Source organism: Falco punctatus (genome assembly GCF_963210335.1).
Source record: "Falco punctatus genome assembly, chromosome: 4".
Lineage (NCBI taxonomy): Eukaryota > Metazoa > Chordata > Aves > Falconiformes > Falconidae > Falco > Falco punctatus.
The window spans coordinates 15267188-15291218 of record NC_137583.1 but is presented as its reverse complement, the minus strand read 5'-3'; the positions used below and the strand labels follow the sequence as shown (position 1 = coordinate 15291218).

The 24031-nt window shown below is 37.0% G+C and overlaps 1 protein-coding gene across 3 annotated transcripts in view; it reads left to right on the top strand.

Moving 5' to 3' along the window:
* Positions 1-24031, top strand: part of FHIT (fragile histidine triad diadenosine triphosphatase) — a 661182-nt gene that overhangs the window by 148734 nt on the left and 488417 nt on the right. For all 3 annotated transcript variants that reach the window (XM_080382945.1, XM_080382944.1, XM_080382946.1), the window contains one exon: positions 16072-16114. The gene's annotated coding sequence lies outside the window, so the exon portion shown is untranslated. The remainder of the gene's footprint in view (positions 1-16071; positions 16115-24031) is intronic.

Genomic DNA, 24031 nt, shown 5'->3' with positions numbered 1-24031 from the left:
TTTCTAAGCAATTTCAAACCTCAGAGTTATCTGTAGCATGAGTCAAACTTTCTGCTGTGAAAGGGGCAGTTCAGGAAGCAAATCTCTCCAGGGATGCTCTTAAACAAAAGCATTAAGTACTTGGTGGTTTCCCCCCCCCTATTTTTGGAAAAACTGTATCTTTGTTTTGTGTCATTAATTAAAGGAATTAAAAGGGGAAAAAAATCAGAAAAGGAAAAAAAAAAAAAAAAAGCACAACTTGAAGCAGTCACTGAGGAGACTATAATTTATATTGAAGATAATTGTGGAAGGTGGTAGAGGAGAGTTCTTAAAGATTCGATGCTACTGCCTGTTTTCTCAGACTTCCTGCAGACTGCTGATGACAGCTGCTTCATTGAGATTATTGGTTGTAGCTTTTATTGTGGAGTTTTAAAGCTACTTTATAAATAATGTATGAACACACCAAATGGTAGCATATCTATATCTGTGGTTTGTTAACAGGCTTATAGGAATATACTGACTTTACAAACTTAGAATACTTAAAGCTAATCCTTAATGAAAATCTATGCAACAAATTTCTCCAAATTTCTTTGTCTCCAAATTGCACCTTGATATTCCGATGTATAGTTTTGGAAAATCTCCTCATTTTTAGTGTTTACTTTAGTTTTGTTGTGGCAAATTTGTTTCTGTGTGAGACTGCGTGAAACTCCTGTGGGTGAGTTTTCAATGGGAAGCTTTGCACAAAAACAATGGGAAATAGGTGATGTGGCGAGAATCTCCAAATTCCTTGGGTATTTTTTAAAAAAATAAGGTTTTGTCAAGTGAATTTCGTTTTACTTCAGCTTGTACTCCAACTGGAAATTCCTGTACTTTTTGATTAGGTGGTGGAGACAAGAACAACACAGCTTCAAGAGAATTTGGTGTCACTTGGCTCTGGTAGCAATGCTGTCTTTCTATGTGGACTGTTAAGTTATTTTTTTTGTTTGGCTTCACATATTTCTTTTGTTCCTTTGTATATGTTTGTGTCTTTGTGGTCTCACTTGTGTAATTCTGTACCTTCAGGTCATTCATGTTCTTTGTGGGTTTGTTCTACTGCCAGTTAACTGGTATAAAACTTAGATCTCTCCTGCAGTTGCAGTTGAGCGCACCATTGTAACTCTTTTTTTTTTTTTTTTTTTTTTTTTTTCCCTTTTTTCAGATGTGAATTCCTAGGTATAGTAATCTCGTTTGCTTCAGTTACAAATCCATTGGATTCATAAAATGTGAACTCTCCATCAGCAGTTAACCATGTTGGCTCACTGTAGGGTGCCTTCCTGTTAGTGGGCTGGGAAAAGTCTGTTAGGATTAGATTTAGGTCTGTTTTCTAAATGGTAAGTATCTCTTTACAGCTATTTTACATCTTGAATTTAGTGTCTGTTAAATGCATAGGATGCAATTAGCTGTGATTTTTTGTTGTTGCATTCTGAAAGGTGTGTAACTCCTCTTTCTCCTTTCTCCCCCTGTCCCTGTAACCCCCTCAAAAACCATATAAACACCCTAAACAAACTCTAAACTCCCAAGAAGATAAAAGGACTTTAGACTTGGGACGACTCTTAGAAAAACTTATTCTCAGTATCTTCTTTACTGAAGATAGGTGCAATCACTTGTACAGTATCATCTCCTATTTGCCTAGTGCAGCACGGTTTCACTGATGTGGAAATGTCTGATGGAAAAGAAATTCAAGATTGTTGTCTTTTTACTGCATTGAAAAGTGCCTAGACTTTTACAAAGCTTTCAGAAAATTATTTGCAGTCCATTTAGGGAAGCTGGCAGAGCTATCAATAGATAAGTCAGGTCTTTGCCTGTCTGAGGTATCCTTGAAAGTAAAGAATGTGAAAGGCTGAATTTTCTACTTGAGTTTAACAGCTGCAGTTGTTCCAGAGTGAGCACTGAAAAAACTGCTGCATATTTTTATCCAGATATTCATTGCTGAAATGATAATGAGGGCTGCTAAGGGCATTTATTTTTTATAACATAAAATGATAATTTTACTTTTAAGATAACACACTGGTTTAGGGACCACTTTCTGATCTGAGCTTTCCTTAGTTACTCTGCCTCAAAAATAACAATATTTTCAACTTTTGAGACTTCAGGATAGATTAGATCTTACCTCTCTATTTTCATGATCAGTAATCAGGCCCTATATTCCCTGTGGCCCTGGAGGGAAGGGAGCATCTTAAACTCTGGGCCTTACAAGTTGTGTGGATCCAGTGGTTAACCCCACAGTGGGGAGGGAAATGTGTGTTGTGTTCATGCAAGCACGTATCTTACTGTGCTGGTTTTGGCTGGGGTAGAGTTAACTTTCTTCACAGTAGCTGGTATGGGCTGTGCTTTGGCTTTGTGCTGGACGCAGCGTTGGTAACACACCGATGTTTTCGTTACTGCTGGGCAGCGCTTACAGAGCGCCAAGGGCTTCTCTGCTCCTCACCCCCCCAGCAGCGAGGAGGCTGGGGGGGCACAAGGGGTCGGGAGGGGACACAGCCGGGACAGGCGACCCAAGGGATGTCCCACACCATATGGCGTCATGCTCAGCATGTAAAGCTGGGGAAGAAGGAGGAGAGGGGAGGGATATTCTGAGTGATGATGTTTGTCTTCCCAAGTAACCGTTACACGTGCTGGAGCCCTGCTGTCCTGGCGATGGCTGAGCACCTGCCCGCCCATGGGAAGCGGTGAATGAATTCCCTGCTTTGCTTGCGTGTGCGTCTGGCTTTTACTATACCTATTAAACTGTCTTGATCTCAGCCTGTGAGTTTTCTCACTTCCAATTCTCTCCCTCATCCTAACGTGTGGGGCATGAACAGCTGTGTGGGGCTTAGCTGCTGTTGGGGTTAAACCATCACACTTAAATGTTGGCCTCCTTCCCACTAGAAGGTCTGTTATGCAAACTTGAGAGCTTTGTGTTGTGAGGAGGGGAAATTTGAGGTTTTGTGCTGCATTTATCACTTGCATATGTTCTTTCTCATTTCTAATTATAAATGGCACAAATGAACAGCTGAGCGCCAGGTGAAGATTTCAGATGAATTCAGGCTTATCCCAGATTGTATGTCCATCTTTTAAACCCTATGGATTAAGCCTTGCACTCTATTGGGAAGCCACAGAAGATTAAAGTTTTGGCCCAGACTTCAGTTTTAGCAGGGCACGATGAAGGCTGTTTCATCTGGCTGCTGTTTTCTTATTTCAAGTAGACCTCCAGATACTTCTCTGAGTAAAAGATGAGTGTTATTTGTTTAAAGGTTGTGGTGTGGAAATTATTTGGTTTTTGAATTTCTGGGTTTATATGAAAAAAAATTCTAATGTAATTTAGATTGAGATATGATCACCCTAAAAGGAAGGACAAGCATGGAAGTGTATGGTATGAATTATGTATTTCCATGAAGTTTTTGGTTTAGGCTGGACAAGGCTAATATGCTTCAAGTTGCTCTAAGAGCTCTTGCCTTTGGACAACTTCATTATCTTAACTGGAAAAGTACAACTGTGGTGAAAGGTCTGAGATTTGCAAAACTCTGTAGAAGATCCTAGAACAGATAGATAAGAAGAGATAATGGGAATGAAGTATATTGACCCTAGATTCTGCTGGGGAAGGTGTCTGTCTATAAATTGTCAGTCAGTGTGGATTTAATTCCCATTAATCAAGGTACAAAACACTTCTTAGGGGAAATAAACTGGAAGTGTTTAATCTTCCAAAAAAAACCCTTTTCCTAAGATGGACAATTTAAGAAAACTATTAAAATACTGTCTACTGTTCAAATGGTCTACAGGCTTTAACTTCAGTTTAGATAAAGTAGAAGTCTTAGGAGGGGTTGCAGAACTTTCTGTTGTGTTATCCGTTACCATAAATTCTAGAATCCCATACAGAGGTGTAATGAAATCAACCCCAGCTGAAGTCCACTAAAATGCTTAGTAATTACCTTCATCTGTTCACTTTCTCCAGTCTCTTCCCTACCTTTATTTTTACTTTTAAACTTACATAAATTACCAAAGTTCAGTAAGCTTTTTCCTCTTCTTCAAAGTTCCAGTTTTAAATCTGGTATTCCTCTGGTTTGCTTCATTAGCTTTTTGGCCATGAGTTTGCTTTTCCCTGGTCCAGTGTTATTTCCCATTCCTTATTTTACATGATCAGAATTTTATTAATTAGTGTGCCCTCATTAGAACCTGGGTTCTTCTCATGTGTGGTTTCTCGTTGGCTATTATGGTATTTACTGGGATGATGGCTTTTTAAAGGCTCTGGATTTCAGTAATGTCCAGAGACTACCTTGAGGTAAAGTGCTACAAACCATTTTGCCTCTCGATTCTTCTCACCCAAAGCTAATAGTTAAGTGGGTGAAATGTGAAAGTGGACTGTAAGACCTCCCCAAGGATTTTGCAGAAATACAGGAAAAAAAAAAAAAAGTAGGATCCTTTACAGTGAAAAACTGTTAAAGATTTGGAGTATTCCCCTCTTGGAGTGAATGGGACAGCTTGAAGGATGGAATGTAGCAGATATAATAGTTCATGCGTTACCTGTTTCTCGAGTACAATCCTGAAAAATGGTGTGCTTAACGTGCTTTGTAGTTCTTAATGTTAAATTAAATAACCAACAATGATGTTACAATTTGCATACAGGATTCACGTTGGTAGGAAAAGGATGGACCAGGAGTATAATAAAAGTTGACACTGCTCTGCCTTCTTGCTCTATGAGATGTCCTCCAGCTGCAGGGCTACTTCCATTAATGTGGAGAAATCAGATGGTATCTTTTTGTGCTCTGCTTTTGGAGTTTTTACTTCTGTTTGTATTCATATTTTTGCTGGATTTCATTCTTTGGTTTTGCATCCTCCCCTGCTTTCCTTCATGCTATTTTTTTTCCTAGCTGTAAAATATTTAATGATTCTTAAAGCTGAGGACAACTTTGATTGACATAGTCAATGCAGAGTGCTAACAAAGTTCCGAGAAGTTTGGCAATGGTTAAAAAAAGCCTGTGTGGGTGAAAAGTTTTCTGTTACAGTTGATGGTATTGCCACTGAGAAAATAATTTGAAAGATACTCTTTTTAGATATTAGAAGTAATCAGATGTTTTGGAACATCTCTGCTATTGGAAGTATGGGGGAGGAGGGCTGATCTGCACCACTTTCTTCCCTTTGTCTGTATAAAGATAATGTAATGATAGCTCTCACTACCACGTCTGTAGCCAGTGGGAGAAGATGGTAATGTGCCTTTTGCCCAGAAGCCCTCCAAGTACAGTTATCATTCAATGTTTCTGATTATTTCAGTGTCTGCTCCCTTGTGTTTATGCTTTTTTAAGTACGCATGGGAGTAACATAGACTTTGAGAAATAACGCTGATTATTTAAAAAATAACTCATGAGAAAATATCTCTTTCTGGGAATTTGTGTTCCAGTAGATTAGCATTATTGATCATTCTTCTCTCACGTACTCTACAGATGATTATAGAAATCTGAAGTTGTTATTCTTTTCTTGTCTGATGCAATTACTAGTGTAAGGAATAATCCAATTAGAAGACAACACGGATGCATTCTAATTGTTCTAATGAATTATGTTAATGCTTTATGCTTGCAGTGAGGTTTAGTAAGAAATCATTTGACAAAGTGACAGCTTGTCTTATAGGGCTAGCAAATATAACTTCAGTTATATATTTCTCTAACTGAAGTCTACTGGCAGTAGACATGAAGCCCTGTGTTAGGTTTCCAGGTGCACTGCAGATTGTTAAAAATCTTTTCCCGTCTAGTATTGGTAGTACCAGTAAACTGTTCTGTGTTTAGTTGTCAGGGAAAGCAGGTGACTTGCTAACTTATCCCATGCAGTTCCTAAATAGTGTAGTAGGACAAGAAACAGTCATTCAAGCAATCAGACCACTTCTGAGAGACCTGGTACTAAAATATTTCACGTTAGCCTAGCCCATCCACTGAGTCTTTTCCAAGATATCCAGCTGCACTTGAGACAAGGCACACTTGGATAGTGCGCAGATGTTTAATCTCTGTTCAACTGTTTTTCATCCTTTTCATGGATTTTAGAGCCATGCAGGACTGTGGAGTTAAACCTCTGCAATAACCACGTGCATGCTTCTGATGCCTATGGAAAACTGTCAGTGCCCCCCAGCTACCTAATGACTGGGGTGGTATTACTGAACACAGTGCACGTTACCATGTAAGGGCCACAAAGTGCCTGCAGACCTGCCAGGGTGTAGGATAATTAACTCGGGACTGGGTTCTTTGCTTAAAATGAGTAAGATCGTGCTTACGGTAACATGAGAATGACCAGTATACATTAAAACCACATGAAACAGAGCAATTGATAGTGAGAATGTGGTTGGGGAAAGAAGGTGTCAAATGGATTTTAAGTATATTCTAATCCTCATATTAGAAATTTCTCTCCCCTGCATAACAGCCTTTCATCTGTCTGATGATGTTTTCAATTTATTTCCTTTTGTTGACAACATCTTCTGGCCACTTAAATCTAATAGGTGATCTCTCTTTCTCCAGAAAGCAATGGAGTATTCAGTTCTCACTAAACTGATGTCTGCATTCACTCGTAATTAGATGAAGTACTGAAGATGGCACTACTTTTTTGTATTATTATTGTAATTCTTGTTGTTGTGATGATGATGATATCTCCAGGTCATAGTTGAGTGCCTGCATGATCTATGATGAGTAGCTTTCAGGGTCTATTTTACTTCTAATTGTTGGCAAAAAAGGGTAGCAATAACTCAGACTATTAATAAAGGCTTTATGATATAATTTAGAAACCTTTTGCCTAGACTTCTGCTCTTCTATTTTTTTTTTTGTTTAATGGAACACAAAGTATACGTAGAATTATTTCATAGAATTATTTCAGCCGTGCCTGAGCTGCTTAGGGTTAGTAAATATGCACTAAGTAGTTTAAGACTATTAAGAGATTTTAAGATCATTTAACTTCTCTCTAAATACTCTGTGTTCAAACTTTAAACTTGACAGTTGGAAGACCTGCCCTGCCTAAACAGAACTAATTTATTTAAAGAGACCTTTAAAAGTTAGAATGGGGTGAAAGTTTGAATGGCAGTGAGTCAAAATAGAAATTGTAGTTACCCTATACCAGGTTAGTTCTATGCATTAGCTACGAGACAGTGTTACATATAAGAGGGAAGCTATTTAAATATTTAAGTAAAACCAATATTGGTAAAAGATACATCTGTTTTTCTGATGGCTAGATGAAAAATTGCGCTAGGTTACTGTCTGTCTCTATAAGCAATGTGGCACCCTGCTGTTAAGTAGTCTCTAACTGTGTATGAAGAGATACCTTGCCCTTCATTTGCTTAATCTAAAATTCAAATGCTCATTGCAGTGTGCAACTGCATTAGGAGTACTTAGACAAATTAAATGATTCAGTATGGTAGGTTTGAAGAATCTAATTTCCATGTGGGGAATCATTTTTATCATCTGGCAAAAAGACAAAATGTGAATTTTACGTTGGCTGCTTTTTTGTAACATTTGTGTTGCGTGAGGTTTGCTTTATTGTTAATCCAAACTCAAAACATGGACCTGTAATTTAGCTCATAAATGCTTAACTAGTGTTACAGATTTTAAATGTGCATAAGATATTAATCTGTTTACTCTGTTTTGAACTTCTTTGCACACATGCTACTGTGAGCTCTGCTAGAGCAATTCTTGTATTGATGCAGTTCAGAACCATGCTTTTATTTGTGATTTGTACCTAACTACCTCTGTAGTCCCATTATGGTTTGTAACATAATTAGGCATGTGCAGCATTAAAAAATATATACATGGTAGATATGGTACCTGAAAGATACCTGTGGTGTATTCAGTTTTTCAATAACTTTTTTTCTCATAGTCTTCTGTTGCTATGATTATTTATAAAAAGACTAATTTATCCCTTGAAAAGTTTTAGTCTATTTCCAGTAATGAATCAGGCCTTTCATAGTCTTTATTAATATTGTTCTGAAATCCTGAAAATTCACAAACTTAAGAAGAATATGGTATCTAGGCTGCATATTCACCTATCAATAACGAGTATTGACTAGTGGAGTTGGGTGAAGTTGCTTCTAGGACAGAAGTGAATTCTGTGTGTGGCTGCCAGCAGGTCACTGCCTCAGGCTCCTTGGGTGGATGAACGTGGGTTGTGAAGGAAAGCTGCAGGGAGCTGCTGGTAAAAGAACTTTCCCCTTTGTTCATATTTTCTATGTAACCTTGAGAACCTTTGATGTCATTCTTTTACTTCACTCCTTTTGGACAAATCTGGGCTGATTTCAAGTTAACAGAGGCTTTGCCACTGATTCTAGGAGATCTGCAATTCATTGCTATGTGTAGTCTGTTAATGAATTTAGACTGCAGAACAGTAGGTTTTCTGGTTTGTTGTTGTTTTTTTTTTTTTAATTATAGGGAGAATAAGGAAAAAGTTGATAGCTGCTTTATGCAGAGCTAAATCTGAAGTTTTTTGCAGGCATGCAGGGAGGTGATCAGTGCTACAACATGATGCCAACAACCTATTGTAAATCCTTTATAGGCTCTTAGAAGGCTAGTGCGTAATTAACCTTTGCTTGAAATTATTCTCTTAACTAAAGAAGAGACCTCCCCAGATAAGCATGAAAAACATAATGGACATTTCTAGATGCTTTTTTTCCTGAACATTTTATGGATTATTCCCAACAGGAATTGAAAACCATCAGGGCAGCAGCAGCCTGCTCTGGGAGGGAACTGGCTGATAGTGTATTTGAGGCTTTGGGATTTCTGTACAACCTTAGAATTTTTTTTTTTTTTTTTTGTACAGGCCAAAAGTGTGTTTGCTACTTTATATTGTGTAGCAAAATACAGTCTGAAATCTCTGGTGTAGCCAAGACATGCTTTTAGCTAAAGAAAGGTTTGTTCAGGAAAGAAAAAGCATGAAAGTAAAAGACCATTAGGTAGTTCCAGGAATGGGATTAGAGTAGTGGGTGTGGGACCACATGCTGACATAAGCTGTATGTCTGTGAGGTGATCAAGTTATTAACCAGAGACTTCAGTTGTAGCCTTTGGGCAAATATTTGTTGAAACATAAAGGTTTTGTTGTGTTTAGCCTGGTTCCTTTTAGCCCATTGTAATCTCAGTTTTTCGTCTGGTGAATTCAAGCCATCAGCACTTTCAGGTGGTTTTAATATGTGGCTCTGGGCTTACTGGAAACCATCCGAAGTACAGGAGAATGTGACTTGTTGAGGTTTTGCCTTATTTGGCCAGGATTCTGAGCATTAGTCTTGTTTTAAAACTCACATTTCTCTCTACTAGCGGAGGTATAGCTACTTATTGAGCTAGACTCAGCAGGACTCCTAGGAGCTATAGGTTCAAAGTTCAGCCTACAAAGTTATGGTGGGAAATGCTTTCCTGCCGTGGCTGTGTATGCTCAGGGGTGCATTGTGTAGGGGGTTTTGAGGGTGGGGCTTTTTGTCTTTTTCTAAAAAAAGGTGTATAAAGGTGGTGAGAGAATAGATAGAGGAATTATTTTTAAGAGGGTGAATGGAATTGCAGGCCTTTCACATGAGAAGAAAGGCATGTCCCCAAAACTGTGAGAAGATGAGAGAACGGGGCATGGTTATGTCTCAAGGTGATAAACCTTTCATGTTTATTTTTCTTTGGTTTACTATGTTCCCTGGCTATTGGGCTTGCAGCAGACCTGGGGATACACGCATGTCTTTAGTTTTATGTCTGCTTTTTGGAGAAAATGTTCTTCCACAAGTACGGTTATCTTGTAAATGCTGCAGTTTGATATCCCACCTATTAGGAAAATAATGGTCTGGGAAGTGCAAGCGAAGTCCTGCCCTACTGGAAACAAGAGGAATGCTGATTGTTTTCATGGGCCAAGCTTTACATCGTTCTCACAAATGAATACTATAAGCTCAGTAGCCTTTTTTTGTGTTGTTGGCTTCTCTTTACAGAAATTTCTGAAATGCAAGAATTGAAGATGAAAATCTAAAATAGCTGTGCCATGATCAAGGCAAGGATCAGACCAGTTCACTGGCCTAATCTGTGGGGGCATTTTTTGTGAATTTTGCTTTCTTCAGTATTTATGGACTATCCAGCACAAGCTGAGTACCCTAAACAATGCACTGTTGAATATTGCAACAACTCTCAAATTTGTGTTCAACAATTTTCAAGAAATTTTTATCTTCCCATAAAAAATTTTTAAAAAATGCTGGGGAAAAAAAGGTAATACTGGAAAAAATGTTAAAGGTAGAAAAAATATTTATTTGCTTTTGTCCTGCAGACCTCTCTAAATCTTAGGTTTAAAGATTATGGATGCAGACTGTCTTCCAAAACTTAAGTGTTTTAATATTCCCATCCTTTTGGAATTCCCTAAACACTCAGTTGCAAAAAGTGGGGGTTTTGTGGTGTGTGGTTTTTTTTTTTTTTTACTTTCAAGGATCAGAATGTTATCATAGTTTCATAGTGACCATATAGTCATTGTGTTATAAAAAGGCCTATCATGAAGCATGACAACAAATTATTATGAGGTTCTTCCAAATGATTTTGAAATTTCTGTATCTCCCAACTTTCCTAAACTTTACCCAGATGTCTGATAAACACAATATTTCAAGCAGTATACTAGACTTGGCAGACACTAAATTCAGCAGAATGTAAATTACATTCAATGTGTTTATATATCCTCTTGGCATTTTTCTCCTTCCTCAGACTCAGCACACTGTTACCCCAGTGAGTCCCATTTACTAGTAGGCTGGAATTCAACTTCATGAGATAGTTTAAAAAAAATCTCAAGCAGCTGGCTAGAAACTTTTGATATTACAAAAATTACTTGCTACTTTATTTCTTTATGATTTTCTTACTTTATTGTGTATTATAGTTGGTTTTTTCATGTCACTAAACTGTGGCAGTATCTGTTAAAGTATCCATCCTAAAGTCTGCTCTAGTGGAAGCTGCTCTTAAATGACTTTTACTAGAAGCTGCTACTTTAAGGCTTGTGTGCATAAGGATTTTTTTAAAAATAAAAGTTTCAGTTTTCAAACAACTGTTCTGTGTTTTCAACTTGGTCTAAGCTCATCTCACTCCCACACAATGGTAGAACTTTACAGATATTTGAATTTCTCAGTGTATTTTAATTTTTCACATGTTAGAGAGCATAGGTTTGACAAGCCACATAATCATAAATTGAATTACTGTAGCGCTGAGTAATCAAGCTGCAACAGGACCTGCTTTGAGAGCTGCCTTACAAAACTACAAGGAAAAAGTTCTCTGATCCAGTCCTCTAAGTGGAAGGCTTGAAACAATCAGTCCAAGAGATGGGAGTATGGAAGCATAGAAATAAGGTGTTTGGCGTGCTGGGCAGTTGTCTTAAATGACCAATCCCTTAACTGCTGCTAAGGTTTTTGTAGGTATGTAAGCAAAGTGAACTTAAAAAAACTGAAGAGGAAAAAATTATTATTTTTTGTAGAGCTATTAAGCAGCGCTAACCCCTGAATTGCACTGTATTCTTGGATACACTGCAGGTAATTCTCTCCTTTAATGATTTGTGGACATCACCTGAACAGAAATGAAGGTTAAATCCTGTCTGACTAGCTTAACTAATACAGACCCATTAGCTGTCACAGATGTGTATGATTAGTCTTTGGTTTAGCAATTACAGAAAAATATTAAATACTCCCATTTAGTAAAAGCAATTTGAAGTGTTGTCAGGTTTTTACTGCTTCATTAGAAGAATGTAGTTTTGCATATCTTCATAAAAAAAAAAAAAGCAAACTCTGTAACTAACAGAATGACTAAAGCATACAGTAAAACTGCTTCTGTAAGTAGTCTTTGGATTTCAGTTTTCTCAGAGCAAGCTACAATTGTGAGCCTTTTCTCAGGAATGAAACACTGAAAGATCTCTGTGGCTAAATTTAAACCTTGTAGCTGACATATTTGCTGGGCATATAGGTGATGGACTAAATAAATGTCCTGGATGGGTTTGGCAAGTTATGTTTGCTCCTACCTCACAGTTAGGAATGTCTGATTGGAGTGGGGAGAAGGTTATATTTTAGGTAATGGCAGTGTTTTGGTTCAAATTTTTTGATGCAAGATGTAACATTAAAATAGTGACAACTTCAAAAGACCGATTCATTATGAAATATTTCATAAATCAGGGGTTTTTTTTGTTTTTTTAAATCATCTGTGGCGGGTAGCATGACAGGCTTTCAGGATAGTTTTTAGCCTTTAGGTTCCTGTCTCATACTTCTGTACATGTTTCTTGGTGTTGTGGAGCTGTATTTGTTCTTACTGGGACTTAATAAATAGGATGCACCGATGTCAGTAGGAATTAAAATCAGTCCACATTGAAATTCAGATATCCTAGATATAGAATATATCTTACTATAAATTACTGGTAGGAGTATAAATCTTAATGTTATGGATGTGTCCAAAGGATTAAAATATAGATGCTAATTTTAAAAATCTACAATACTTTGAACAAACAAATCCTTCTTGTTACTGCATTTTTTTAAATGATGGAATATCAGTCCTGTTATGTAGACGTGCTTATGTAACAGCTTATAAATAATATATACAAACTCTTTCATAAAGAAGTTATAGCCTTTATTCCACTGGTCTTAGTAACTTGGTGAGAAGACAAATTTAGGGAAAAAAACCATATACAAAGATAAATGAATGTCTTCTCACTTCAATGTTTCAAATGCCAAAACCATCTAAAAATTTCCTGATAGATATATAAAACTTGTGCTTGCTGCTTTGATTTTCCTATACTTTTTCTTTAAGCCCTCTTCATCCTTGAAGATACATGATTATTAATGATAATTACTAACTTATTGCTCTAGTTCATGATGAAAAACCCACCACAAGTATCAAGTTTCTTGCTACTTTTTGTTTAAAAGGCTGTCCTGGGTTTTGCCCTGTAAACCTGAGCTTATACCTTTGGGTTTTAAATCCTATGTTCTTTATTCCAAAGAATCAAAATGGTGGGCACTGAAGCCATGCAACAGAATAAAAATTCATGGAACTGAGAACCAATGGAGTTTTAATATCATGAGCTGAAATCCTTCATGTAACCTTTGACGGTTACTTTTAAATATCTTTCATGTGTCTATCTGCTTTAGTCTTAAATAATGATTCTGAGACACATGCTGAGGATCAAGGAAGGTCAAATAACTGAAATATTAGTATATTTCTAAAACATACCTGAAATATGTTCAAGTATAAAGCTTAATTAGTAGATGGCTAGGCTTTTTGTTAATGTTCGTCAGTCTCTTTAAAATGTTGGCTTGACAACTAGTGTTTATACCCACAATATATATGTGTGTGTATTTATACATCATATCTAAATTGGCCTCTAAAGTTGCCTTTATACTTTCAAATTTCTTAGCTGGAAAAATATGGGTATGCTTTTTTGCAGGATAAAGAGTAGAAGGTTTTTAATGGGATTAATAAGGAAGATGAAATATTTTGGTGTTTCCTTTTATGTGGTGAGGATGATTTTTTTTATTAAGATTTCTTTTAACAGCTTGGATTCTATAATTGTAATGGCTTTTGAAAGAGCAGTATTAAATCTGCTAGCCATGAATGGAAGAGGAAAAAAGTAAGGAAATGGTAAAAGTAAACAAAAAAAAAATCCAGCAAAGAACATGCACGATAATCTCTCCAGAGACCTGGCACCCTGTAAAATGATCCCTTTCTGTTGGAATGGGTTTATTAGATATCTCCTTCTAGTTCAGAAAAAGAGAATCAGCATTTATCTTCCTTCCCTTGTTCTTGGCAGTGGTGAATATTAAAAGCTATATGTGACTTGGTATTTGTCCCTAGTGTTGGGCCATGGAGGCCCTTCAGGGCAGGGCACATGGACTGCCTTGTATGCACAGAATATTTGGGACAGGAGGATCCATTCTTGCTTGATCTTTAGCCACTAGGACAGTAAACTGTTGAAGTTTCAAAAAAGTAAAAGCAGGAGTCAAAAACAAGCAAACAATTGCCCTGTTGATGTTGTAATTCCAAATGTTAATGTGGTGATGTTGAAGATGTGTTCCTGAAGAAACCTCTCTGTCTCAAGGAGCCTGTCCCAGTGTTCTGACCTTCTTTGAGGATTGCTGCTGGAGTGATTGGTTATTGCAGCTTCTCTCCAGACTTGGTTTCACAGAATCGTTATGAAATTATCCATGAATTAGTTTATTCTTATTTTTCCTTGGAGTTACTTTTATTACCTTCTCAATCTTGGGAAGGTTTTTTTTTTTATTTTTTATCTTTAGTACAGATCCCGGTTTAAATGTGGTGCTCAGAAACTGCTGAAACTTGTCAGCTGAGTATTTTGCTCTGGCATTGCTCCCAGTAGCTGATATTAAGGCAGTCCCAAGTGGTCATTTCAGGGCATTGTAACCCAAACTCTGGGTGTCAACTCTGACATCTGGCAGTTCTAATCCAGGTACTAGTGCTAGACTGAACATTCTAGGGTGGTCATGAGTAGTCAAAAAAAAAAAAAAAAGGAAGGAGTCCTTGTATTCTAAAATACTGTGTCCCTACCAACTAGAATTTATACTTTCGTAATACCTAATGCTGTGCACATTGTTGCTAACTTTTTGTTTACATTTGAGAAAGGTGCTTTGGAAGAATACAGAACAGTGTATCTTCTGATTCAACAAAAGTTGACCATAAACACTGGAATTACATTTCTGAAAGAAAATATTTCCTCTTCATAGATGCTTATGTTACTTTTATGAAACCAAAATAATTTTATTGGATCACAGTAAATCATATTGATGGCAACAAAAGAATAGACAAATTACTGATGAGGAAATGACTGTCCCACAAAGTGCACACCTGGATAGATGGATTTAATGGAATCGGTGAGTTACTACGTAAAGCAATTTCAAGTGTTGTTAAACGCTCTGTAAACTGACAAAATGCCACATTAAGTTAATTCTGTTCATGGTGGCTTTGTACTTATGCTCAGAGAAACCTTCATGTCACTAATTTAGAGTAACAGTGTGGATTGTTGCACGTACTCGTCTCCTAAACATTGGCATATTTCTTACCCCAGGCTTGTATTTCCTAATAACTCATTATCAAATCACATTTGAGAAAGGGACTGCTGAATTACTTAGCTAGAATGCAGTCATAGGTTTGGCCTTATTCATGACCTTCACCAAATAATAAGAGGCAGCTGCATACATCTTGTGCACGATGGGAATGTTTAATCTCCATTCTCCTGTAATGGAGTAGTGTAATTGAGAGTGAAATGCATAGGGTCATATTGTCCCTTCCTTGCACACTACAAAATCACTCTGATCATCGTCTGCACTGAGCTATATGGTATGGATTTTTTTCTTACTCTTGGAGCTAAAATACTTGTGTAGCTAAAATAGGTCCTAACAAGGAGCTCCTAGTGGTATACAAAAATGAGAAATACCCTTGCTTTTCTAGTCTCCAGAAAATGCATTGGTTTACTCTATAGCAGCGGGAAGTTAATATTGTTTCATGTAACCCTTTGAGAAGATTGATTAGTTCTAGCTGTGCTATCTGTAAGGATAGAGTTGTGGCTTGTTCTGAAGAGAAGATCTAATTAAAATTCAGAATTCATCATTTTTGGGCTGATACTTAAAAGAAAACCTGAATGAAAAGCCATAATGTTGAAGCTTCTCACCAAACAAACATTAGTTTTGTCAAGGTTTTGCTTTATAGCGAAATTTGTGTTTAGTATCTGAAAATACGTGGTATTGATTGTAAAGCTTTCCAATTACAATACTGTTTACTAAGTAGACATTTTGGAAACTGGAAATTCAACAGGTAGCTGATAATTGATGCTATAAATGTTACTGATTATTGCATTTTTTTTTCTTTGGTGGTTTTGTGGCAGAAGTATGTACTGTAAAGCAATGTACGCTATTGTAACTGGGGGGGGGGGGGGGGGGGGGCGGGGGGAAGTCAAATAGAAATTTAGGTGCCCCCCAAACTGAACTATTCTGTTCTGAGGAGTTCAATAAGATTCCCATGGAGAATACACCTTTTCCCACACAACAAGCGCTTGTGGATTAATATCTCCATTGAATGATTTTGCGAGCCTCTCTATTAAAGACCTCTAATTTATGTTTTCTTTTTTCAGGTAAAGACTGGGCAATAGAAGAAGCTTCCTGCAACCTCCTAATGTAAGTGTGTGTTTCTCATATGAACATACTGCTCTGTTCACTGAGACATGAGACCCATCAGTGATTTCTTCACATGCTCCTGACAGCAATGAATAACGAAATGAATAACAAAATCTATGCAACACATATCCATTCCAGTACCTATTTAAACAGTGTTTGGAAACACCTTGGGGCAGGGGATGGGGAACCTGACCCCAGAATTGTGTAATAGGAACCTCTGTGGGTCTCTAAACCTACATGTCTTGTCTTTGAACTGGGAGCACAATTTTGTGCATCAGGACTTGTTAAAAACAGAAGGATTACAGTAGATCCAGTAATGTGAAACAGCTTTAGATACTCAGGACACAGGCTGTATATATGGCTTTTTGTTTGAATAAGATAAGGCTGGAGAGTCCAACCCCCAGCAGACAGAGCTGGGGTGAGGTTTATTTCGTGATCTGTGATTGACCTTATTCCTCTGTATCTTTTGCAAAAATGTTTTAATCCAGTCACAGCAGGAGATTTTATGAAGCCAAGAGGCTTGGCATTAGTAAAGAGAGTACCCAGCTGCGGACCCTAACCTCTGAAGAGAGATTGACTTTCTGCTGAAGTGTATTGTCAGATACGCTCAAATACAAATCTACTCCTGCTCTCTTCTGCCTTCCTTTCTGTAGCCTTCTGCATCTTCGAATTCTTCACCAAGCTAATGTTATTTAGTGCTGAATTATGCAGTTGGTGTGCCTATGAGAATTCTAAAATTAAAGTTTAGTCAAACCAGAGTCTCTCCAGACACTGAAGCCTTCAATTTTTTACATTCAAATGTATGTGGCCATAATAGGACCCCAAGTGGTCATGCTAGTGAGCTGGTAACTTAATAGTAATTCCCTAAAGAAATTACTTAGTGAAATCCAGACCTTTCAATACTGAACTGTTAGTTTTTCAGGAAGGAAAAATCTCAATGGTTTTAAAGCTAAGAGAGAAATCTTAATATTAAACTGGCTTCACTTCTTACAAGGAACCACCATGATACCTCTGATCTGGGAAGCAAAGAAGGTTCTTACATTTGGGTTTCATTAATCTTATTATGGTGCCCCTCTTTGATAGGATTGTGGTTTGTTTTGGTAAATTTCAGTGGAGTTGGAAATGATCCAAAAAAGCTTGAAGTAAGAGTATGTGGCTGGCAGTACAATGTATTGAAGTATCAAAGCCCTGGGTATCATCAGTTAATCATCTATGGACCCAGCTATTGGGGGTGGGGGGAAGTATGCTATATTCCTACTCTGTAAATAAAAATCTTGGCTAATATAGAACTGATCTAGTTAAAAAGGAGTCTCACTTGATTTGTCATTTCTTGAGTACTTTTCAGGCTCCAAATCCCTAAAGATTGAGGTGGTTTAGCAATAAAAACCCAACCAACCAACCAACCCCCCCCCCCCCCCCCTAAACCCCCCCCCCCCAAACAACAACTCCAAAACCAAAAAGCCCCCAAACAAGCCTAAAACAAAACAAAACACCCCACCCCCCTCCACCCCCACCTCCATAAATGATCATTACAAAGAGGGGAAATTTATTGTGTTTGTTGTTTTCCACCCCCTGACCTAAACAGAACATCTAAAACAGAACAGACTGAAATTTAAACAAAGTTTCAGGTTAGGTAAGAAATACAGCAAGGCTAGTTAAGCACACAAATGGATCCAAAACTCAGTAATCTTCCCATTATGAACATGAACAGGTTAGGACAAAACTTCTTCAGGCTACCTTGCAGTTCTTTGGTTCTTTGATCATCTTGGGTGAGTAAAACAGAAATGACCTGGGTTTATCCTGCTGTAGGTTGAAAATATGAACTAGATAATATCTAGAGATACTTGCCCTTTGACTCACTGAGTGGCATAAACTGCACATGCTGCAGGAGAGTGGGATACTGAACTTCCCTCTTCCATTTGTATTTTTATGAAGACAAAGAATTATCATCAGTCAGTTTAAGAATAAACCTATTATTAAATGTTTAACATGAAAGGAAAAATGGTTCATTTGAAAAGCAATGGATATGTTTTGATTGATTGTTAAACATTATGTAAAAAATTGTTTTGCAATTGCTACTTGTGCAGTAGTTTAGCTGTGGAATGAGCAACTCGAGGAATTGATGCATTGGTAGACACATGCCTAGTAGAAGAGTTCTAAATTATTTGCTGATAACCAGCAGCTCTCACACGTATTGATATTCATCCCTTTTCCCTTTATAAAGCTGTAGATTGTCATTATCAGCTCTTCTTGAAGTAACTATAGCTTTTTGATGATAGGGAGAAACAGCTTTTTAATTTTGTGCTTTATTCAAGGAATTTCTGTTTCTTTAACTGACCAAGATTTTTTTTCTTTTTTAAACACGTTGCTTAGAAAAAATAAACTAAATTTGAAGTTATTCCCCTTTCCAGAAATCTTTTTTTTTTCTGATTTCCCCCCTGTAAGCTATGCTTTTACTCTAGAGAACTGAGATCTTGTCCAGTGAAGGGATACTCCAAGCTGACCAAATAGCAGGAGACATTTTCATTTTAGTGATAGAGAGGAACAAATACATGTGTATTCCCTGATCCCAGCTTTACAATTACAGTGGGAAAGTGGCAGACACTAGAGACTGAGTCTGTTAGAGCCAGCTTGCTCCCCAAAGGAGACAGAGACACAGCTGAATTCTAAGAGTAGGATGGGTTGGTTTTTGGATTTGGGGTTTCCCCCTACCCCTTCCCCCTCCCCTTTCCCATGGAAAGGGGCTGGAAAGCGATGCAAGTACCGTTTGCAAATGTTTTCACCATTTACAAGGCAATGCTGGTCACTGGCATTTCTACATTTATGTTGGAGATGTGCAAGGGTCAGGGGCCTCTAAGATGAGCAGCAGCAGATTTTCAGTGAGCATCAATATTGCTTTGCCTAAAATACCCAGTGAATTCCAGATAGCCCAGTGTGTTTGGTTTAGTCTGGATTTTGAATGTGTGGATATGATGGTTCAAATGCAGTGGCCTAAAGTTATTAATCCATTGAAATGATCCTCTTCAGCTGTCTTGATCTCAAGGTACTCTTGACAGATAAGAAATGTGCTATTCCTTTTCTTATAATCAGATAATCTCTAGGGTACATCTGGAATAGTTGTGTAATATAATAATTTTTTCTATTTATATAAACTTTAGAAAATTTACTAAACTCCTGATACTTTTTTTTTTTTAAGTCAGAAAATGATGATCGTATCATTTTGGATCTTTGCAGCATAGTGTACATAGCATAATGCTTCTGAGACAAAGAAGTTATAAATGAACATTAGAGATTTTAATACATTATGTATTTGACATCAGTTTAGTGAATCAGATAAGAGATGCTTGTGACTACAGCTGCTTGCTGAAAATAAACCAGCTGGTATTTGTTTGGGAAATGTTCAGAAAACACCCTCTTGTTAATGATGCGTTGCACGATCTGGCATCTGATAAACTAATATATTGTCATCTTTATGGTGAAAGTCACCACAAATCATTAAAGATTTTAACAATCATTCAACTTGTTAATACTTTCTAAAGTACACAAATTATGGTAAAAATTGTTCTTAACTACATCATTCAATGATGGTAACCCAAGACCAATCTCATAGTAGAATCTGTTAGCACAGACAGTAGTAAATGTTAACTTCCAGAGGTAGTTTCCCTCTTAAGCAAGCAGGTGGCCATGGTTAGTGGAGTTTGTTTTCTGTATTGTGTATAGTAGGATACAGCGGAGTTACTTTTTCTTTTTAAAGGAATTCTGTAATTTAAATTATTTTATTGATCCCTTCACTAGATAACTGAGGATCTGGAGCCACCTTGACTTGATTGTATTTGTTTCAGTGAGACTTCTTATAGTGAGAGTTCTTCTTACTTTTGAAACTCTATACGTATGCCCTTGAACATTTGATAAAAATTATGTCAAGCTCCTTTTGAGCCTTCCTAAGGATACAGTTCCAAACGTAGCTTGGAGTTCCTCAGAGGCTTGTCTGCATGCCAACACTTTCCTTTGCCTATTCTGCTGTTGGTCAGGACTCAAAAAGTAGTATTCAACTGTTCTTGATATCTCGTATAATTGGTAAAAATAATATTTTTTTTGGCTTTTAAAGATGTGGGATTCAGGGTGATGTCCAGATGACACAAGATAAAAATTCTAAGTTTTTTAACATACAACTTCATTATACTTGTGATGGATAACAATTTAAGATTATATGTTTGGTTTAAAGCACCCAAATTTTTGAATCAAAGCCTGTTAAAGAGGAAGAATCATTAGAAGAGAAATGAAGGCTCTGAAATAGATGGGACAAGATTTATTCCTTCACTGAAATGAGTTAGTTCAGGCAATAACATTTGGAGATGGAATCTCTAAGTCTCATTTCAACTGTCACTATCCTCTTGTTAGGTCCCTCAGTTCAGTTTGGTGTCAATTTTCTCTTTTAGTGGACTTATGAGGCAGGAGATAGGCATGTAATGCTGGTGATTTAAAGACTGATGGATGCGAAGCCTATTTTTGGAAAGGCCAGACATCTCTCTCTCCCTCTTTCTATTTGCACAGTAACTGTCTTTCAAATGCCTGTCACCTTTTAAAGTTTATATCACTTGTTGCAAAAGTTGTCATAGTGGTTTATTTTCCATCGTAATTATTTTCTGTGTAAAGCATTTCTTCCAACATTCTCTTTGAAGATGACCTTTCTTTAGCTTAAGTTCATGCCCTTTGTTATATTTGACACAAGCTCCTGTAGCCTCATCAAGTATACCTTTTGTTCCTTTATAAATTGGCAAGATCTGCTCTTAATTTCTTTTTCCAAAGGCTAGACCTCATTCCTCTAAGGTGTTTTTTTAAATTATTATTATTATTCCAGATCTTCCAGTACGTACATGACTGATCTATATTTTTATTTTCGCATACTTCTCATAAATCAGTAATTGGAAATGTCAGCATTGTTCCACATGGGCTTTGAGTCTCATATATATGAAATAGATAATGTTCCTCTGACTTACAAATTTTTGTAAATGAAACAATTCAAAATGATATAAATAAGTACTATTTGTTGCATTTGAACTCACTGTACTATAGGGTTAAATTTTCATTATTTTTTTTCCTGGTAGCTTTTACTGAAAAGATTTTTCTGTATAATTGGCACCTAAAGAAATGATCCCATTTATGGGCATAATCTGCACTAGAAAAAGTCAGTTACATAGCAAAGGCAATCTAGATTTTTTATCAAATGAATGGCTGTACAAGTTCATCTACCTGCTTTAAATGTATCTGCACAGAATGGTAGTTTGTCAAGGTAAAGCTGTGTGAATTTTCTCTCAACTTTGCAGTAATTGGTTTAAGCTTTTTTTTGGTTCTGTAGGAATGAATTTTCTGTAGGAAGAGTACAAAATAAATCTTCAAATTCTTTGTTAGAACTGTTGCTAAAAAAACTTTTTAACTATCTTTTATATTTGAGGGCCCAGTTAGCTCTTGTTATAAGGAGTCCTGATATAATACATTCACAGTAACTAGATGTATGGTGTCCCTTCTTCCCTTATGGTTAATACTTTCTGTAATATCAGAATTGTCTATCAGATTACTGGGAAGTACTTTTATCTTTGGACTCTTGGATATCTTTTAATAAAAATATTTATTTTTTCCTTATTTTTTCCAAAGCTTAGCTGTCTGGACTCTTGAGAAGGTTGTGTTCTGTAATATAAGCTAAAGCTGATCAGGTTCTGATAATGTACTTTCTGTAGGACGTAAGTCATCTGACACTGACGGGTTACTTTAACACTTAACTAAGTAATCATCTTAATAGTACTGTTACCACTTACACACAGTTTATTAGTTGTAGTGTATTTTCTGTGCCTTTATTACTCCTTTTATGTGCCTCAGAATTCTATCTGTATCTATACAACTTCATTGTTTATCTTCTGAAATCAACTCAATAAAATTTTCTTTGTTTTGATTGTGCCTTGCTGCAGGGCTCATTGCAAGCATCTGTTGATTTCTTTTGCCTTCCTGTAATGGAAGGGGTCAATTTAATAATTGCCACATAAAATTAAGTTTTGCACTGCACTGTATGATAGAAAACAGGCTTTTAAGCAAACTATGCTCAAGGTTGATTAGATAATCCTATTTTATTTAGAATTCTTTGATTTTTGGAATAAACTGTATGGAAGGATTATGGACTTTATTATAAATGGTTTTGAAACTTTTAATAAAAAAATATAGTTAGTATCTGTGACACATACTAGTTTTATCTTCATCAGCTACTGTAGAATTGCGGTAGGCTGACCGACCCTGGCAGGACACCAGGTGCTCCCCAAGCTGCTCCATCACTCCCCTCCTCAGCTGGACAGGGGAGAGAAGATACAACAAAAGGCTCCAGGGTTGAGATAGGGACAGGGAGATCACTCAGCAATTACCGCCACTGGCAAAACAGACTCCACTTGGGGAAAAGTTAATGTATTTTATTACCAATCAAATCAGAACAGTTTAACATGAGATAAACCCAAACCTTAAACACACCTTCCCCCCCACCGCTCCCTTCTTCCTGGGCTTAACTTCACCCCCGGTTTTCTCTCCCTCCTCCTCCCCAGCGGCGCAGGGGTGCAGGGAACGGGGCTGGGGTCAGTCCATCACACTCTGTCTCTGCTGCTCCCCCCTCCTCAGGGACATCAAGTCTATGGCATGAATACTGAGAATGCAGAAGTACTGTTGGTAGAACATCTTCAACATTGAACCATGCTGTTATTTTCTATTTATGAGGCACTGAATTTTACTTGGATGGTTTGAGCAAGCACTGTCTGTCAAACCTTGGCCTTGAACAAGGTGCTCTATTTCCGTGTCCATTGTTTGACTACATCTTTGTATTTGAATTCTGTGCATCCGTCAACGTGAAGTTGAACATACTACTTAATTACACAGATGTATTGAAAAGGGAGGTAATAATGTATTTTACTTTTTTTTTTTTTTAATGCAACACTGGATCCCATATCACTGTAATTTCCTAGTTCTGTGAATTAAAGGTCATTGTCAAAGTGTACTGTGGTGAAAAAGTAACAGCATGTAGGAGTTAGTAATGACTCTTATGGAACGAGACAATAACATAAAGGCCTAAGGAAAAAATGTCCATGTTAAATACAATAGATTTAAGGATTCTTTCTGAAGACGAGGAAGAAAAATCCTGACTCCAAAAGATTATTTACACATACACACATATGTGCACACACAAAACCAAAGGTTAATTCTTAGATCTTGCCTTCATCTGTGGCATGCATTTGTGCTGCTAACGCAGTAAAATTCAGTACAGCTTCTGGTGTATTTTTGTCATAAGGGTCTAAATAGGGTGGAATGAAGCCATACTGGAACGTTGATTTGTGTGAAGGAGATAATAAAAAGTCATATGAAAAGTTTCCCTAAAATTTTGTTGTTTTCCAGTATATAATAATCTTCACTGATTTTGACTAAAGCTTTGTAGTTTTGCATTATGAGAACAAATATGCTTTCAAACTATGTTAATATTAAAAATATTTAACTTTCTAAGTCTTAGACCATACTTACCTGAAATCTGGTATCCCTAGCATAGATCATTTTCCTGCATTTGCTCACAAAAAACAGCTGGCAATACCTCTCTGAGCAGAGCAGGCTCTGAATACAAAATATTAATAAACCAGAAACATTTAGTTCCAAGACAAGCAGTTTTTTAAAACTGCATTATGTATACTTAATGCCCAACTGACCTTCTCTGCTGTTTCTTAAATCTCTTAAAAATTCATCTAATTTCAAAGCCAGAGTATTAGCCCATTTATATGTAAATTGCCTTTAATTCTTGCATTGATTTGAAAGACTAATCCGAAAGATCCTTTACCACAGGTGACCTTTTTGACACTGTACTTCTGGGAAGACTGTAAAGTGGTTTCTTACGACCTC